General features: G+C 45.8%; 1 protein-coding gene across 1 annotated transcript in view; it reads left to right on the top strand.

Annotated features, from left to right (window-relative positions):
- Positions 1-459: 459 nt before the first annotated feature.
- The window catches only part of PRLR (prolactin receptor), a 153,368-nt gene continuing 145,620 nt past the window's right edge, over positions 460-8,207 (top strand). The window contains exon 1 of the mRNA XM_032415398.1: positions 460-560. The gene's annotated coding sequence lies outside the window, so the exon portion shown is untranslated. The remainder of the gene's footprint in view (positions 561-8,207) is intronic.

Genomic DNA, 8,207 nt, shown 5'->3' with positions numbered 1-8,207 from the left:
TCTTCGAGGTCATTCGATCTATTAAGCCATCTTTATGATTGTTTTGCCTCTGTATTTTCTGGGGCCGTCTCGGTGGAAGATGTGTGGCCCTGATCATGGGAAACCAATCTGGGATCATCAGTTATTTCTTCCCCACGTCTCTGCTGTGTTCTGGCTCCCCCAAGCACCTCCCTCACCTTGTAAACCTGGCAGGCTCTGGACATTTTGCATGCTGAAGAAAATCACTGTTTTGCCTCCAGCAAGGAACGTAAATGTTGCAAGACTGACTCCTCCTCTAATGAAGAAAGAGTGAACAAGTGCACCGAGTTGAGCTTCTTGTCCCAGAGCCACCGGGCTGGGGACGGTGACGCCCAGGCTGAGATCCTGAGCCGCGCGTCTTCTGGGCTTCCCCCACCCAGCCCCCGCCCCCGCCCCCGCCGCCTTTCCGTCTTACAGGATCCTCTCCCTCTATCTGGATTTTACCGGCTGTTCGCGAAACAGCTTTACACACAATGGATCTCCACGTCCTTTTGCAGGAAGTGCTCACGGACTGATGTGGCTGACTTTGCTCCCAGGCAAAAGTGAGTAGCCACTGCCGGGCTGCGCCTGTGGCGGACGCGGGGGCTGCGGCTTCGAGGCGGGAGAGGCGCGAGGGCAGCGCGCGCGCGGCGCGTGGGCTGCGGGTTCGAGGCCCCGGTGCGGCGCGGGCTGCGGCTCCAGGAAAGCGGCAGAACCCAGGCGCCGGCGGCAGAGGCGCTGCCCGGCAGCGGCCGCAGGTGCGAAAGCCGGGGCTCCGACCGCAGTCAGCATTGCTGGCCCCTCGGAGAGAAACTAAAAGTGCCCCCTCCCCCTCACAGCAGCACACCTTGGTCTTTTTTAAAGGCATCTTCGGATGCACCCTGGAGAGTGAGTTTCGGCGTGACCGTGGGCTTCTCGCAATGTAAATTATTTACGTCAAACTGAAAAGAAAAAATCGCGGGAAGGGGCTCGGGAAGGTGAGGTGATGCCCGCGGGCTCGCGGGGCCTCCCGGCGGCGGCGGCGGCGGCGCAGACTCTCGGGCAGCGGGTGGGGAAAGTTCAGGGTCACCCGTGCTGGCCCGAAAGGCGGGGCTCCCCCGCGAAGGCAGTGGGCGCCGCCGGGGCAGGTCCGAGGCTCCAGCCGGAACCGTAGCCCCGAGCGGGGGCGGGACGGGGGGGCGGGAAGCTCCCATCCCGCGAGGCAGCGGCGAGCAGAGCCCGCCGGCGGGGAGCGGCGGACTCGGGAGGCGGACGGGCACGCGCGGGTAACTGGGGAGCCGGGCGCCGTGCGGGGGGACGGCGGGGCGGGGGTGCCAGGTCTTCCAGCAGGAAAATATCCTTGTAGTGACCTCTACCTGTACCCTGGGGAAGCAGCCCACGGTGCCCTCATAAGCAACTTAGGGTTTTTTGTGATGGGACTTGAAAACGGTTGCAAAATAGGTATTATTAATCTGGAGAGATTCGTTTGCTTTCATTCATCAAGTTGGCTGGTAAAGAGTCTCCTCGTCTCTGCTTCTTGGTTAGTGGAGTGCTTCTATTCCTAGCCCAGCCTCTGGCTGTGCAAACTCGGGCAAGGCAATCATCCTCTCTGGGCCTCTGTTTTCTTTGCAACATTTAGGGAAATTAATCATTCCATAGATAGATAGATAAATAGATAGAGGCTATATATATATATATATCATTAAACATAATATGTGTATATGCATAGTATATTGTATATATAATTATATATACAATATAGTATATGTTATATAGTATATAATATATACGTGTAGTGTATATATACTATATTATATATATGGGGTAAATATACTGAATATTGTAAGGAAGAAGCAGATGAAATTTTTAATTTTAATGGTTCTTAGAAACTGGGCATCACGGGTCCTTTTGAGAATTAGCTGAGTCTTCTCCCAAGGAGTTCTTATGTAATGTACATAAAGTTTTTCAAGCAATCCCTCAGAGTTTGTGGACACTCCTGAAGACCCTGCCTGAACCCCAGGTAAACATTCTTTTCCTTCTTTTTGAGGACCTTTTGTATCAAGACCACCCAGCTGAGCTGGCTATGGAAGTAATCTAGAGCCCTCCGGTGGGGTCTGGAGTCAGCCATGCCACTGAAAGAGAAAGCACTCCCATCATGAGTAAGCTTCTGGGATACTGTTTCCCAAAGGCTTCACCAATCTCTGCCTCCTGGGGAACCTTCCTCACAAACTCTTTTCGTGACTTTCCAAAGGTGAGGTCCTCACCCCTAGAGTTTTCAGTCCTATACACAGCCACCTCTAGCAAGTCACTGTCTCAAAGATAGCTCTTCAGGTCACCTAGCTGGATGTCAAACAGCGAAGCCAAAGCTTTGTTTTGAAACAAAGTGCTGTTTGCTCCCTGTGCATAGTAGGAATAGTAATAGTGTTCTTTTGGACCAATGCACTTTTCTTTTAAAGTAGTAAGGACTCCTATTGGGGCACCTGGGTGGCTCAATTGGTTAAGGGTCCGACTCTTGATTTTGTCAGGCTGCATGCTGGGCGTGCAGCCTGCTTAAGATTCTCTCCCTCCCCCTCTGTCCCTCCCCACCCAAAAGAAAAAAATAATAAATAAATTTTTAAAAAGTACTAAGGACTCCTGTCTGATGGGACCTGAGTCTTCCATTGGTAATGCCAACAGGGTACAGCAGAGGACACATGGAGCTTTGGAATCCACAGACTGGGCTTCAGATCTTGGCTCCCACACTTGGACAAGTCACTGAACTACTCTAAGCCTCATGTTCCCTGTTTGTAAAATGGGGAACAATACTGCCTTTCTTGCATAGTTGTTAGGAAAATGGAAAATGAGAAATGGAAATGCCTGGTTTATAGTCAGTAGTCAACTAGTATTATTAATATTGACATGAGGTTATCAGTAAGTGTTAGTTTCATGCTTTTCTAGAGCAGCTTACTATTCTATAGGGCTTATGTCAGCAAAAGAATGAGTAAAGTCAATTCTACTCCAATTATTCTCAAAGATGAGGGGTGTGTTCAGAATACAGAGTTGGCTTTACTGCTTCACCTTTGTCAAGCAGAGCACTCTGTGTGGCCAGTAAATAAAATGTGTCCAGACTAACATGGATTCTCGACCCTTCCTCCCAATTCTCTTTTGGCCCATAATCTCGAACATGAAATAGCTAGCTCTGCTTGTAGTGACAAACACCTCTGCGTGGACACTGGAGAGTTCTCATGGTTGCATCCATCTCCAGATACCCTAGAAACTGTCTCTGTAAAGAGAATTGTCTCCACTGTCATCATTCGAAGGGTAGCACAGATACAGCCGATTCAGCTTATCCTGTCTCTCCGTATCTCTCTGCTTCTCTCTGTCTCCCTCTTTGGTAATGGCCCCTCAGTTGCGAGAAGCTGGGTGACGTTGAGATGTGGGAAAGAAATATCAGAATCCTAAAAGGAAATTTGATACCCTCGAAGTGGTCATTCCAAAGATGGATCAGTACTCTGGCAAGGCATTCGTGCATGCAAAGATGACAATATCGATACGTACTTTTCACTGAGCCTTCAAGATGGACTAAGCAGTTTGCTACGTGACCTCAATTAATTTTCTCATAGCAACGCTGCAGGGTATGAATTATCAATTAAAGCTTTACAGATACATTGAGACTTAAAAAATTTTACATAACTCGTCCACTCTGCGTAGCTGCTAAAAGGCAGAAGAACCAGGATGCAGGCCCAGCTCTGTCTGACTTTGACGCTCGCTCTTCTCACACTGCCCAGTGCCGCCAAGCTCTCTGGCGTCAGAAGGCTGTGTCATGCCAGTTGGGTCCCAACCCAGTTCTTCTTCTTCTTCAGAGCATTTAGAGCAGGAATAACCAAATCATCTAGATGATTTAAGTGGTGTGAACATACACTTTGCATGTGATACGTATTAACAGTCAGCAGCAATGAAATGGCCTATGAGGAATGATGTTCCCAAGCCTTTCCAGATCCAGCTGGGAGAGTCGTTAGGCAACACCAGGCCTTGGCAGGCAGGGCTGGGTCTGAGCCACTAACTTCCTGAGTGACTCTTTTCGGTTGAAAAGAGCTCTGAAACGTTCACTCTCTACTACTTTGAGAATCAGGACACCATTTACAGTTACCTCCCTGTGTAAAACATTTATTCGTTCATTTATTCATTTAACAAACACTTGCTGATCTCTGAATAAGGCAGACAAGGTCCTGGCTCTTGTGGAGTTTCTATGACAGAGAGAGTGACAGATAGGAGGCAGGTGAACAAATGCAGAAATAAGATAATTTCAGATACTGAGAAATGCTATGAAGAAAGTAAAGAGAGGCTGGGGGCTCAAGAGTAAGAGGGCTTGCAAGCAACTTGAAATAGGGCAGGCGAGAAGATGTCCACAAAGAGGTCACTCTTGAACTTAAACCTGCATAAAAAGAGGGAGCCAGCCTGATGAAGGTCTGGGGAAAGGGGTGCCTTAGCAGAAAAACCTCCAGGGAAAGATCTGGATGTGGAATGAAGGAAGCAGTAGAGCCTCAAATATAATGAGATGGCGCCTTGGAAATCAATTTGAGTTTTATGTAGGGGAAATTCTTGATTGACTGCCTGTCATACCCTTCTAAGCTGTGCTGTGGACTTACCTCCTATCTTATTTAACCTCCCCCACCATCTGGCGAAGCAGCTATTTCTGTCTTGATTTGATAGTGGAGGAAACCAAGATTCATAGAAGGTAAGCAGCTAGTGCAAGGTCACAAAGCTGGTCTTCGAACCCTGTAGTCTGTTTTGCGCCAAAGCCTAAAACTTTTTGCTAATACAGCATGTGGACTTTGAGATAATCTCTTTCCGAAGATCGAAAGGAGCTAACAGAAGGAACATGTCAAAAGTATATTAGGTGACTAAATGCTGACAGGCAATTTCTATCTCGTGTCCCAAATTCCAGTAAGTGTGTCTAAACTTGCTCAGTGCGCAACACATTAGCACTAGCCACGTGTGATGACTGGGAACTTAAAATGCAATTAGTCCAAACTGAGATGTGCTGTAAGTGTAAAAATATCCCCTAGATTTCAAAGACCTAGAACCGAAAAAAATCCCCACCTCATTAATTTTTATACTGATCATGTGTTAGAATGGTAATACTTTGGATGCATTGGTTTAGTTGAAATATACTATTAAAATTAATTTCATCTGTTTCCTTTTAATTTTTTTAATGCGATTAATAGGAAAGTTTAAATTGCATATATGACTTGCATTATATTTGCACTTAACAAAACTGGTATAGACTAATGAGTTGACAAATATATGATAGGAAACTTTTCTCCCTTCTTCCTAACATAATTTCTTCTCTATTCTTGGCTCAGACTTCTCAAATCTTACCCATCAGGCAAATCTCAAGAAGCTTTCTAACATCCTAAGACCAAAGAGTCATTTTAAATCTAAAACAGCCTGAACAATACGCAGTCCCAGTTTCCAGAAGGACTGCTCCACGAATATCACAGAAGGCCATTTTGGTTTCTTTTGTCCGCTAGCTAAAGTGGCCCTTGAATATCACATCACCAAAGTTAAGATATGATTTGTTCCTGCAATCTCATGTATGCCAAAGGGAGAGCAGTCCGATTCTGAAGTTGTTAGAGGAAGCCTCTGACCTGGGATATTGGAGGCCTGGATTCTGCTTTGTCTACTGGTTTGTGTGTAATTCTCACCCTGCCTCCCCCAGCAATCCTGTAGTAAAGTTCAGAATTGATGAGATAATGCCACATAAAATGCTCGTGAAGACATGAGCTCTACAGATGTTGGCCATGGGTGTCACTGATGATCCGAGGACTGGAGGCATTCGTCCATGGGGAAGAGTTTCCTTTCTGTAGCTTGAGCAAAGCACTATATGAGATGTTCTGGGATGTCTGGGTAGCTCAGTCCGTTAGGCATCTGCCTTCCGCTCAGGTCATGATCCCGGGATCCTGGGATTGAGTCCTGCGTCAGAATCCTTGCTCAGCAGGGAGCCTGCCTCTCCTGCCTGCCACTCCCCCTGCTTGTCCTCTCTCTAACTCTCTCTGACAAATAAATAAATAAAATCTTTAAAAAAAAGATGTTCTTTCAGATATGCAAATAGTGTTCATTTTCACTTGAAATCTACATGGGGGTCGGCGGGGCGGGGGGGGAATGACAGTGAGAAGCTGAGCGCAAGTGAATGTTAGTATATGTGCATCAACAGCAACCATATCTTTCAGCATCTTCTAAGCCAAGAAGTCTATGCCAGACTCCATAGGGAAAATAACAGAACAAAACAGAGGTCTTTGCTCTGGAGGAGCGCATTATCTTGTTGAGAAGATGGGCATAAACATAAAACCCCAGGAGCAATGTGAGATAATATTCTCCAAGTGTTACGTGAATAAAACAGAGTTTGGAGATTCCAGAAGGCAGTGTGCCTGAGAAAGACAAGGTATGAGACGGACATTGAAGGACGTAAAATGAGGCTAAATACAAATGGAGATGGGGAAAGAGGGCATTTCCAGTAAGAAAACATGCACGTAATCCCACGACAATAGGAATGTACAGGGAGGGTTTGGTGTTGTGAAAAGGTATAATTGGCATTGCTGGGGAAACTTTTAAAACATACTGATGCCTCAACCCAACCCCCAGAGTTTTCATTTAATCAGTTTAGGAGTAGGGACTGCGTATTGGTATTATTGTTGTTGTTGTTTTTAATTCTCCAGAATATTCTAAAATGAATATTCTGAGTCAGGGTTGAAAACCACTGAGCAAAAAACACAAGATTTTTAGATCATAATCATAGAAAATAAAATTCAAAGGGTAATATTTTAAAGGGGATTAATTGGATAATCAAGAATTGTGGTCTTTATGGAAATTTGATATACATGTATATTTCTTTTTTTTTTTTTCTTTTCAAGTAGGCTCCATGCCTAGCATGGAGCCCAACATGGGGCTTGAACTCATGACCTTGAGATCAAGACCTGAGCTAAAATCGAGAGTCGGATGCTTAACCGACTGAGCCAGCCAGACGCCCCATATATGTATATTTCTCTGTAGTCTTTTTAATTCACAGATAATTGTTGTTCATAGTGATCCTGTCCACTTGGGTGTGGCTAAAAGTTGTAACTAGCTGCCTATTTCCTTTACTCTGTGTATTCTTGCAGTGTCCTGTAGTCAATCCTAGCAAAGTATGGGGCTGCTGGGATCTCAGCTGCTCGTATCCACCAGGCTTGGTGTAATCTTTGCGAAGGGCTTTATTATCATGCCCATTTGTGCCCATGGTAGCTATTTTACAATAATCTGTAAACTTCCCCCACCTCTCCAACTTGACAAATTGGGAAATAGAGTTTAATTACTTGCCTTGGGCCTTGAGGCTAACTGGCAACAGAGGTGAAATTAGAATTCTCAGCCACGTCATTCCCCATATCTTATTTGGCTCCCAAAGCGAGTCAGCCCAGGCTCCTGTTGATGTTGGAATACTCTGTCCCGGCAATGTTATTTCTTCAATGAATGAATCAGTGTTACAGATCAGTAGGTGAAAGATGAAGAGTCGGCCTGAGCTGTCGCGCTTGATGATGAGTGTCAGCATGGAAGAGATAGCCACAGCAGTCCCCGGAGCCCCATCCCTATGCTCTAGGAGTTCCTATTCAAGTGAAAGTTTGGCCATGCCTATTACAGCTCCTTCAGCCCTACCTCTGTGAAGTGAAGGCTCCTGAGCCCAGGAGCTTTGGGGCTATTCTAATTCCTCTCTGAAGCTCCTGTTCACTGAAATGATATTGATTTTTGTTACACACCAGAAAAGAAGAGAAGAAAGTCCAGCAATTTTTACAGCTGCATTTTTAAAGAACTCTTTATGTGTTTTGGGAACTTCTGGGTTTATTGGCAATGGTGAGGCTGGGAGGTCTTTATGAAAGGTAGTGGAAGAAAGCTAGAGTCTGGCCACTAGGCTCCTTAGAACAAGAAGATCAGTTAATTTTGCACCATCCCCAAATGGCTATTTCCTTTTTCTCTGTCTCCAAGTCCATTACCGATTTAAGAACAATTTCCAGTATCTTCTGTTATAGCAAAAAGCAAGTCTCTAAAACAGTAGTCCTCAACACCAATTGCTCATGACAGTCATCTCAGGGGCTTTAAGAATACAGATGCCCAGGCGCCACCCTTAGACCCACTGAATCAAGATTCTGGGAATGGAGCCTGGACATCTGTGTTTATTTACAATTCTCCTGGTGATAATAATGTGCATTGGTACGAGCTGA

Source organism: Phoca vitulina, unplaced genomic scaffold (genome assembly GCF_004348235.1).
Source record: "Phoca vitulina isolate PV1807 unplaced genomic scaffold, GSC_HSeal_1.0 scaffold17, whole genome shotgun sequence".
Classification (NCBI taxonomy): Eukaryota; Metazoa; Chordata; class Mammalia; order Carnivora; family Phocidae; genus Phoca; species Phoca vitulina.
This window is presented reverse-complemented; position numbering and strand designations above follow the sequence as displayed.